Below are 12,027 nucleotides of genomic sequence, written 5' to 3'. Positions count from 1 at the left end.
AATCATTAATCAATAAAATGTCCCCACTGGCCAATCTGATAGAGGCAGTTCCTCAGTCGAGGGTCTCTAATCCTGGGTGCCTCTACTTTGTATCAGGATAAAGACAACTGACCAACACACTGATGTGAGGAATGAAAAAGTGTTCATCACTGCAAACCTTCATGTGAGGAGGACAATCGGCACAAGCAGTTTAAACAAAATGCTCCCCATGGTGAGTGATTTTCTTTACTTGTATTAGTGTGTATTTGTTGTACAAAGCATGGGGTTTGTAATCACGTTTTGCTGTAAGGATACCAGGTGATGTGGCTATATTCAAATCCCGTGACTTTTATTCCACACCCTGCTCGTTCTGTCCCCTTTCCTAAAAGCCCTCGTGTTACTGGTCTGTGTGTAATCTCCGTTTCACATATAAGGGAGATATTCTTCTTGTGTGACTTGTTTTGCGTAATGATACTCTCCACTTCTACCTGTTTTCCAGAGCATGATATAGTGTCATTTTTCTTCATAAGTGAACACAGTTCCTTTGTGTTTATATCCCACATTTTCACTATAAATTCACCTGTTGATAGATATCTACACTGGCTCTTGTGAACAGTGCTGTAATAAATGTATATGGACAAGTGTCTCTGGTGTATGCCGACGGAGATTCTTTCGGGTATATTCTCAGCAGCGATACAGCTAACTCATATTCCATTCTGTTTTTTCTTTTAAGGACTGGAGGTTGGGGCAACCATCTCTTTTTTTGTTTATTGTTTTTAGACAGGGTCTCACTATTGTGGCCACAGATGACTTGAAACTCACTATGTAGGCCAGAGATCCCTCCGTCTCTGTCTCCCAAGTACAGGGACTACAGGTGTGCATCACCGTGCCCAGCTGTAGGGCCGCAACAGCCCAGGATTATGGAGGAAAGGTGGAGGAAGCTTCAACCCTGGAAAGCTCTAATGTGAGGATGGCAGGACATGGCTTTGGCTTCAGAGATTCATTCTCTCAGTGTGCAATAGGCCTGACTACCTGAGGGAGAAGCAGACATGAGATGATGACTGGACAGATCCAGAAACTGGGCCGTTTTACAACATGACTGACCTTAAAAATTTTAGTGTGGGCATCCAAGATGGCAGTGCCAGGAGGACACTGTTTCTGAAGAGCAGGACAGCAGCGACCAACAGCCCAAACTCTGGGCCCTAAAACACCAGTGATTGTGTTTCCCAGGTGAAAGGAAACCCCATGGCGTGGGAAGCAATCAGGTTCAGGTCACCCAGCTAGACTCCAGAAGAATTTTCAGGTCCTGGCAGGCACTAGGACACCAGCCCAGAGCCACATGCCTGTGTGCTCTGAGCACCATCCCATACGGAACTGTGGGACCCATAACACCAGAGACTGGGATTTCCAGTCGAGAGAAAATGCCCCGGGGAAGGAAGCAATCGGATTGACCTCAGGCCACACAGACAATCCCTGGAAAATGTCCCAGGGTCCAGTGGGCGCTCAGTAGCCAGCCCTGAGACCCACCTGCATGCCTGACTCACAGTCCCAAATAGAACTGTGGGCCCCTGGGCACCAGAGACTGGGTTTCCCTGTTGGGAGGAAACCCCAAGGTGAGGGAAACAGCAGGTCCGACCTCAGGGCACTCAGCAGACCCCCACCCCCGAAAAGTTCTTGGGAAAAGTTCCTGGGTTCCTGCAGGCGCCCAGTTGCCAGTATGGAGCCACTCACCTGCATGCTCTACTCACCATCACAGACTGAACTGAGGACCCCAAAACACCACAGACTGGGTCTCCCTGTCAGGAGGAAACTCCACACGGGGGGGGGGAACATTAGGTCTGACCTGAGGACACCCAGCTCTGAAAAAGTTTCTGGGTTCCCACAGGCTCCAGGCTCTAGCCTCCTGCTGCACACACGAAAGCTGTGCTCACCTGCCACTGATTACCGCTAGGGTACTGTGGCACAGAGTTCCAAACTCAGACCTACAGAAGCCTGGGATCCATGGGATCAGTCCCCAGATACTGTTTCAAGGTGCAATCAGTTATCCCTAGCTAAACTGATCAAACCACAGGGCTCCCTGGTTCTTTAAGAGGCCTGCACCCAGCAAACACAGTGTAAGAGCAGCAGCAACAGCTCACTAAATTCATAGCAAGAAATCCAGTGGCAGGGCAGCTGTCTCCAGGTCTTCTCTTGGTGAGAGGACAGCCCCCCCTGACCACCAAAAACCACGGTTACCACACAGGTCCAAATGCCTGAGGTGAGCTGTGGCAATTCCTGAGAAGCACTGCCATTTGGTTGACCATACCTAAAAAGCTGAGGAGGCCTCCTTCCGGAACATCCATGTTCCTGCCAAGGGGATTTTCCCCACCCCAGGATTCCAGCAAGCACCAGAAACTAACAGCCAACACCTGAAACAGCCAGATGGGTAGAGGCCAGTGTAAAAGCACAACCAACAAAAGGCAAAGCAAGATGGCATCTCCAGAACCCATTTATCCAGGGGCAAGTAGCCCTGGACACCCTAACATAAGTGAAATTCAAGAAGATGACCTTACATCTATGCTTACAAAGAGGATAATGGAAGAAACAAATAAAATGCGTAAAGAAATAGAGGAAGATAAAGTCAAACAGAGTATGGTCAACTGTAAAGAAATACAGGAAGATGTTGCCAAATGCTGGGAGCCAAAGCTATCTACTGAAGCCAAAGTTAAATAGTGAGCCAAAGCTATTTAGTGGAGACAAAGCTATTTATTGAAGCCAAAGCCAAGTAGTGAGCAAAGGTCATTTAGTGGAGACCTAAAGCTATTTAGTCAAAGAGTTACCTAAGACCCTAAACCATGGGTGATAGATTTGTGAGGACATCCGTCTGTTAGTTTTAGAGCATCCGTGAGATATCTTAAGAAAACATCCTTACGGTATCTTGCAGGTGCAATATTTAACCCATGAAAACACTCTTTTCATCTCCTGCAGCAGTAAATTAACCTTCCCCCCTTTCCTGCCTTCTCCCTATATAAGTTGGGTAAAAATTTCTAATAAGCGAGGCTTTGATCAGACAAACAGACGTTGCCTCATTCCTGCGTCTCTTGTTCCTCCCCTCCCCCATTCCTTCCACTCTCCTCCTTAGGAACCCCATTGATGTCCCTTGGGTCCGGACAGCCAGTTTGTGGCCTTCAGAGAGAAAATGATTAAGTCACTGAAATAAATAAAAGAATCCAAACAGGTGAAGGAATTGAAGGAAAATACAGTCAGACAGCTGAAGGAAATCAACAAAACAGTTCAAGATCTGAAGATAGAATTGGAAAAATTAAAGAAAACACAAACGGAGGAAATCATGGAGAGGAAGAACTTAGGGAAGAAAACAGGAACTAGAGAGGTAAGTATAATCAACAGACATAGAAACAGGCTGGTGGATCAATGGAATCGAATAGAAGACCCATATATAAACCCACACACTTATGGACACCTGATTTTTGACAAAGATGCCAAAACCATACCATGGAAAAAAGACAGCATCTTCAACAAATGGTGCTGGTCTAACTGAATGACTACACGTAGAAAAATGAAAATAGATCCATACTTATCACCCTGTACAAAACTAAAGTCCAAGTGGATCAAAGACCTCAACATAAAACCAGACACATTAAATCAGTTAGAAGAAAAAGTGGGGAAGACCCTTGAACTCATTGGTACAGGAGACAACCAACAGCACAGGCTCTAAGAGCAACAATCAATAAATGGGACCTCATGAAATGGAAAATCTGTAAAACAAGGGACACTGTTGTCAGAACAAATGACAGCCTACAGATTGGGAAAGGATCTTCACCAACCCTATATCTGACAGAAGGCTAATATCCAGAATATATAAAGAACTCAAGAAGTTTAACAACAACAAATCAAGTAATCCAATAAAAAATGGGGTACAGAATTCTTTACAGAGGAATACAGAACTACAGAGAAAAACTTAAAGAAATACTCAACATCCTTAGTCATCAGGGAATTGCAAATTAAAATGACCCTGAGATTTAACCTTATACCCATCAGAATGGCTAAGATAAAAAACTCAAGTGACAACAGATGCTGGAGAGGATGTGGAGAAAGGGGAACCCTCCTCCATTGCTGGTGGGAATGTAAACTTGTACAACCATTTTGGAAATCAATTTGGCACTTTCTCAGACAATTAGGAATAGTGCTACCTGAAGATACAGCTATACCACTCCTAGGCACATATCCAAAAGATGCTCAAGTATACAAGGACATTTGCTCAACCATGTTCATAGCAGCTTTATTCGTAATAGCCAGAAACTGGAAACAACCCAGATGTCCCTCAGTCAAGCAATGGATACAGAAATTGTGGTACATACACAATGGAATACTACTCAGTAATTAAAAAAGAAATTATGAAATTTGCAGGCAAATGGTGGTATCTAGAAAAGATCATCCTGGATGAGGTATCTCAGAAGCAGAAAGACACACAGGGTATATACTTACTTATAAGTGGATATTAGACATATAATATAGGATAAACATACTAAAGAAGCTAATCAAGAAGGAGGACCCTGGGTAATTGATCAGTCCTCATCCAGGAAGGCAAGGGGGACAGGCATAGGAAGAGGGAGAAAACAAGGAACAGGACAGGAGCCTACCACAGAGGGTCTCTGAAAGACTCTACCCTGCAGGGTATTAAAACAGATGCTGAGATTCATAGCCAAACTTTGGGCAGAGGGGAGGGAATCTTATGGAAGAAGGGGGAGATAGAAAGACCTGGAGGGGATAGGAGCTCCACAAGGAGAGTGACAGATCCAAAACATCTAGAGACAGGGGTCTTTTCGGACACAGATACTTCAACCAAGGACCATGCATGGATATAATCTAGAATACTTGCACAGAAGTAGCCCATGACAGCTCAGTATCCAGGTGGGTTCCCTTGTAAGAGGAACAGGGGCTGTCTCTGATATGAACTCAGTGGCTCACTCTTTGTTCGCCTGAGGGGGAAGCAGCCTTACCAGGTCACAGAGGAAGACAACTTAGACAGTCCTGATGAGACCTGATAGGCTAGGGTCAGATGGAAGGGGAAGAGGACCTTCCCTATCAGTGGACTGGGAGAAGGGCATGGGTAAGGATGAGGGAGGGAGGGGGCTACAGCTGGGATACAAAGGGAATAAACTGTAATTAATAAAAAAATAAAAAAATAGTATGCAGTAGCCCCTCAAAGTAGTGAGAATCATTGTAGGTTGAGAGAGACCTCTGAACCATATCAATTACAAAGGAGTTTCATTAGTTCCTGGTTTACAACTTGCAAATATATACAGGTGCCATTTGTGGTTGAATATTCCACAACACACGTATTCTCTGTATCGACCAACTGTGTCTTTCTGTGTTACCACCATTCACTGCACTAAAATCTTCTCTGTTAAAGACTAAACGCTCCACTTATTCTGGGTAAAGAGATACATATTTAGAGCATGGCTTGATACTATGTCCATCAGCAAAACAATAATAGTATTTTCACCCCAAGCCTATGAGCTCCCCAACCATTTTAAATCTTTGTCAGATTTAAAATTGCCAGGCGTATGTTTTCTCTTGCAGAGTCTGCCTTAACTCTAGTTAGAAAGTGATTGGTTATCTTCTAATTAATATTCATGCCATTTTAGCATCTGTAATCTACTTGCAAATGTTTAGCATATATATGCAAATATATCAGCAGATATATGGAAAAATAGCTGATGTCCATGGTTGAAGGCATAAAAGTGTTTATTGTAGCATTCTTTCACATTTTATTTGAAACTCTGTGAAGAATGAAAAAAAAAAAAAATCCCTCGGGACTAACGGGAAGGTTCTGGGATATTGACACCAGGGGGCGCTAGCGCTTCTCAAATAGAGCTGAGCAGGCAAGCTGCTGGTGCTTATCACTTCGGAGAGAAACGCTTGGGTGGAGCGCCTTCAAGTCAAGCCTTTAATTTCGCAGTCCTCCATTCTTGTTTGCATTGCTGTTTTCTATGTGACTTGAAGAATCGCAGGGATGTGGTTTTATTATTATTATTATTATTAATTATTATTTTTATTGTGTGTTCCTTCTGGCCCCTCTTAATTCCAGGCTTCTATTAGCATCTCACAAGGACTAATAAAGCAACTTCCTGTCCCAGATGTCTCTGTGATTCACACACAGTTGAAGAGTAGCTCTCCTTCTCTGTCAGCTCCCTATTTCCATAGGAGTAGTTTCTACTCTTCAGCAGTGCTAGGGTGACAGTAGCCATCCCAGGAAGTTCCCACTGAGACTTTTCATTAACCCTGCTGCTCCCGAGACACCAGGATGCCATGTGTGAAGGGCAGAGGACAGCTGTTGGGAGCTGGGACTCTCCTTTCATTATATGGATTCTGGGAATTGCTTCAGGTTGTCAGGCCTGCAGATAGGCACCTTTACCCACTGAATCTGATGGAAGAGATCCACAGCTAAGGTTGCCCTCTGACTCTGACATGCATGCACACACACACACACACACACACACACACACAGATTTAAAAAAGAAAAATATTTTTTCGCTGTAGCCACTCACAATGAGAGCACTGCCATCTAGCACCTGGACATGATGGCTTGCCGTTAGCAGCTCTTCCTTGTGAAATGTCTGTTGTGGGTTCTGATTTTTGGTATCTTTCTGAGTTACTTCTGCCTATACAGAGGTGGAGAAGGAAGGAATTAGAACTCGGGGTTCTGACTGGTGGAACTATTTTTTGGGTAGTAGAATGCAAAAACAACTTTTCAAATTATAATACCACGTTAAACTTTCCCACTCAGTTATAGACTATGGACTGTTTGTGTTAATATGAATTTATTTTATTTTTGAAAAAAATGCCATATTTTATTAAAAATTCATGTATAATTTATCACAGTGGGAATATACTCTCTGGTGGCCGGAATCATTTGTGTTCATGACCAGTGACTCCCTCCTTTTTGGGAAGGGAGCCGGCAATCGATGAGTGACTGTTTATTAATGTGTCTGTGTTCTGGGGTTTTCTTTGCAGTGGTTTGTTTACAGATGAGAACCCAAGGCTGGAAGAGCAGGGCTAAGTTTCCAGAGCTGTGAGGGCCTAGTCAAATTTTGTTCTCTGGCTCCAGAACTGTGCTCCCCGTATTTGCGGCCAGTCTGCCAAGGGAACCGGACAAGCATTTGCTAATTGGAGAGAGAGAAAAGGAGAGGAATGATCCCTGAGATTCCTTGTGCTGCAGCTGTCATAATGAGACAGTAACTGTGCTCGTCTGATGTAATAGATGCACAAGAGGTAAATTATTGAAAGAGATAGCTGGGTCAGGGACCTGTGAGATGCCTCCGTAGTAAGGGCACAGGCCTCCAAGCCTGATGGTCTGAGTTCTATCCCCAGGTTTTAGATTTGATTCCAGCTGCCTCTACACATATGACATGACATGCTACCCCTCAGATAAACATGATAAAACTGCTTTACAGGGCATGTGGCACACAGCATACACTTAATTTATGCAATGGTTGTTGTTAAAGGGAACTCAAGGGCAGCAAAGTGTCTAACTCTCTCTGTTAAACTCTCTCTGTTAAAATGTGAAAACTCTCTCTGGGACTGAAGGGATGGCTTGTTGGCTAAAGCCTGTGGTGCTGTCACAGAGCGCCCACATTCAGATCCCAGCACCCACGTCAGGCAGCCCACAGCCTTCTAGTCCAGAGGGATCCAACGCCACTGGTCTCTGGGGACACCTATATTCACATGCATACATCCTACACTTACTGGTATACAAAACGTAAGAAAGGCCAAATCTTTAAAAAGTCCCTTTATGATGGCCTGAAATTGGACCCATGAAGATTTTCAAATGGAATATATTCCCACCTGAAAGTAAAAGAAGTTTCAGCAAGACAGATTCCAGTTCCATTTAATGAAGCAGTATCTGACATCTAGAGCCGTCTATCTAAATAAAACAGACTCCTTTTGTGAGGGACAAAGGGGTGGTTTTAAAAGTGGCCTTTCTCCTCCTCCTTCTTTTTAGATTCATCTGCTGGAGTTGACTGTTAGCTGCCATATTGGTGCTAGGAACCAAACCTGAGTCCTTTGCAAAAGCAGGAACTGCTTTTGATTACCAAGCCATCTCTATAGCCTGTACACTTTATTCTGCAATTATTTGTTTAACTTTAGTTTCAGAGCAAAATCGAGAGGACCCTGTAGGAGCGCCTGGACAGCCTTTGCTTTTGTACAAGGAGCATGGCCTCTCTCGTTACCAGCACTCCCCGCCACAGTGAGCTGCTTGCTGTGATGGACAGCAGCAAGTCCTCATCACCCAAAGTCCATGGGCTATGTCGGGGTCCACTCTTGGTATTGTGTAGTCTGTAGCTTCAGACCAAGGTGCCGATATTTACCTTCCAGGAGAGGACGGCACAGAGTAGTGAGTTTCAGTGTCCTAAAACTCCTCTGTGAGATCCAGCGGTTACACAGGCAGAGTAGCCAGACGCTTCGTTGCGGAATCACCTGGGGAAAAGCCACAGTGCGAGGTTTCAGATCTTATCTCGTGTGGACTCTGAGATGCACTAGGGAAGCGCATGGACAGCAGCACATTCAACGTTGCCTTTGGGGAGAGTGGCCCTTTTAACCAACAAACCAAACCTCACACTGCATTTGGCATCAGGACACGTGCCTATCAGCTCGTGCTGAACCCCACCAGGAAACAAACATCCCCACAACTCTCAGAACAAACTCTGCTCCCTGGTAGGGAACCGAGACCACCCTCCATACCCACTCTCAGACCTACCAGAGACATACGATTTGAGTGTGATGTTACAGTCAGAACTAGCCGTCTGGGGTGGGCAGACAGCACAGTGGTAAAGTACGTGCCATCAAAGCATGAGGAACTGAGTTAGGATCCCCTACCCATGGTGCAGTGGGTGCGCACCTGTAATCTCAGTGGTGGGGGCTGAGCAGGGGCGGAGACAGGTGAGTGTCAGGACTTGCTGACATGGTTGGCTCTACGGCTTGTGGGAGACCATGTGTCAAAAATAATAGAGTAACAGAGAGATACAGAGATAGTAATAAATAATATAAATATACCATAGAGGGCAACAGAGGGAGGTACAGACCTTTGGCCTTCTACCAAACATCCTTCAAGCTATTTCCCTGCAATGAGGAGACATCGAAAACAAGACAGGAGGAACCATGTGACATTTTGTGAAGCTCATTTCCAAGGCTAAAGTGAAATAAATATGCTCGCCACTGACTGAGATTATCACCGTGGGTCTCCCAGTGACATTCTGGATTAATGGAACACTGCTCTGTTTGGGGATAGATTTTTCAAGTGGAAGTTGATCAGTTTTGAATTGATTTACAGTTCACGAAGCCCTTAGACGGCAGGAAGTAATGACTGCCATGTGAGGCAGGTTGGTGCGGGTCACAGGAGTCGTCCACAGAGGTCAATAGTGTATCAAGGCAGGGATGGATCTGGTACAGCACATTTGCTGAACGGGTCATTGGGTAAGAGGGACCGGCTGGCCCTCAGAGAGGTCTCTTTCCTGCATGATATTTTAACATCCAACATGCAACCCATGTTATGTAGCTGCAGTTTATTCTTAGGGTGTGCTGTTTAAATGGAATTATTCATAGGTTCAAACTAATATAGTACCTAGAACCTCTGTGGAAATTTACGCTGGGAAATTGGAAGTAATGTGATATAGTATACCATGTAGTAGAGGAGGGTAGTAAAGTAAGGGATCCCATGGAATAAAGTGTAGGATAGATAGACACCATTACAATATAGGGTAGTATAGATACCATTACAATATATTGTGCTTTTAATTATCAACAGCTAGCCTGGGCAGGGTAGTTTGGCTACTTTTGACCAGGAAATGACTTTATTGTCTTCCTTACTTCTCAGTGAAGGTCAGCATCATTGGTTTAAGCCAGTCCAAGGTCAAACCTGGGTCTTAGCACCACGATGTCCCTGAACTAGAATGGGCTTTAGTCAACATCGGTCATGCGATGCTTCCACACTTACGCCATGATAAAACTCAACAATTTTCCAAAATCTGGGAACCTAATCGATATCAGTCACTATGCTCTTTCTGCTGAATAATCGCGTCTGCAAAATACCGAGCACCTTCCTGAAAGAGAAGCCTTATTTCTGCTGAGGCACGCCTTGCGTTGAATGTAGGCGGAAGCTGAGGACATCTTCGCTTGATATAGCGAGTGCTTTGTGTAGGTAATGGTGGGTGCTGCTGGGAGAGATGGGCTGTTTTGCTCAGGGGACACTCCAGGGAAAAGTTAGAGCCCATTTCCTAGAAAGAGGAACCATAGAAGAGCCATAAAAGTTGACTAGGTGACTGGGAAACTTCTGTGTGCCAGGCAAAAATACTGAAAGGAGCGCAATGAAACTTGATTGGACACCCCCATCCCTGTCACACACACACAAACACACAAGACATGAAACCAAGCAGGGCTGGGCTGCTGAAAATGAGGCACTCAGAGGGAGAGAGCGAATGACTGAAATGAGGGAGAGAAAACGGCTGAAAGTCATTATTATATATGCAGGAAACTGTCAAAGAGGAAAAACAAAAATTCAGTAAAATTTTAAGACAGTCAGAGTCTATGTATCGCTCTCTCATTCTGTTTTCATTCTTCATTCTTTTATGTGTAATAGTATTAGCAGCCATGCTGTGAGAGGAATTTGAGGAGGTTTGTGTTTACAGTGGATGTTATCACTGATTATGTAATCATTACAGCTGCTATAATAGATCAGAGAGAGAGACCAGATGTCTACAGATATCACTAGATAAGCACACTAACAAGCCTGGGGGAGAAATGTCCAGTCTGAAATGATCACAGCCTGGGGCACCCAGGTAACTAAATCAAAGCACTGGCATCCCACATTCTCCTAGAACCAGCTGATCCGATTTTCCTGGCACGGGGCAACTCGACTCTCCGGTTGCTCCACAACTTTTATTTCCTCATTGCAAAATAATTTACTCTTTAGGTAGTGAGACTCGCCCCTTATCTCACATGCACTGTGCATCAGACCTTAGCACTCCTCAAGTATTAACTCATAACAATCCCAGAGAGCAGCTCCGGCTGTCACCACCACTGACCAAATGCAGAAATGGAGATAAAGGGTGGTTCAGTAACTTGCAGCTAGTACAGAACGAGACTGAGGTCATGACCTTTGACCCCTGTCCTTACCTCTTCATGCACTGGGTCCCCGTGCCAGCAGGTCTGGGACTTATCGGAGTCCCGAGCCCTCAGTCTGAGGTTGGATGGTATGGTAGTAGAGCAAGACAAAGAAGGGTCCCTTGACTGCAGTTCCTCTGGCTGCGCTTCTTCCACAGTACCAGGACACCAGCCTTGCACTTGGAGACTAAAGAGAGCAGTACATACCCTGTTGCCTTCAAGCTGTTACGTGCCTTTGTGGTGATTTTAGCTGACCCACATTAGATCCAAAAATTTGCTGTAATCTAAATCAAAGGCCTGGATTTCTGGTGAAGAAGTCCCCTAGAAGAACAGTTCTTCCACTCTATGCTGAATGTGGGCTTTCATTTCTCAAGGATGGAAGCAGTTATCCCTGTCAGGTGAAGAATCTTACGATTTGAGTTTATCTTTGATGAAAACATAGTAAGGTCTCTGAGAGGAGGGCTGTCAGAGAGACAGCTCACTCAGCACCACACATTGCTCCATTTAACTCCTATGAGGCACTCTGCCCTTGCTGTGGCTGGCTAAGCTATGTGTTGGCTTGATTCTCTCTACCTTGAGGCCTTTCCAAAGCTGGGGCCACCAAGGCAAAGCTCAGCACTCCCTGAGAACACCAGCATCCCCTAAGAACATAGCTAAAGAAGCTAAGAAGCGGGAGAGACTGGAGAGAGAGCCTCAGAGAGCCTCTCCCTCTAGACTGAGAACTTCTTACTATTTTTACATGCCTGGTGTTTTGCCTGCATGTATGTCTACCATGTGCATGCAGTGCCTATAGAGGCCAGAAGAGGGCATCAGATCCCATGGAGCTGGAGTTAGAGATGGTTGATGAGCAATCATGTGGTTGCTGGGACTCAAACCCTGGTCTTC

Source organism: Meriones unguiculatus, chromosome 2, assembly GCF_030254825.1.
Source record: "Meriones unguiculatus strain TT.TT164.6M chromosome 2, Bangor_MerUng_6.1, whole genome shotgun sequence".
NCBI lineage: Eukaryota > Metazoa > Chordata > Mammalia > Rodentia > Muridae > Meriones > Meriones unguiculatus.
Note: the sequence above shows the minus strand (reverse complement) of the source record.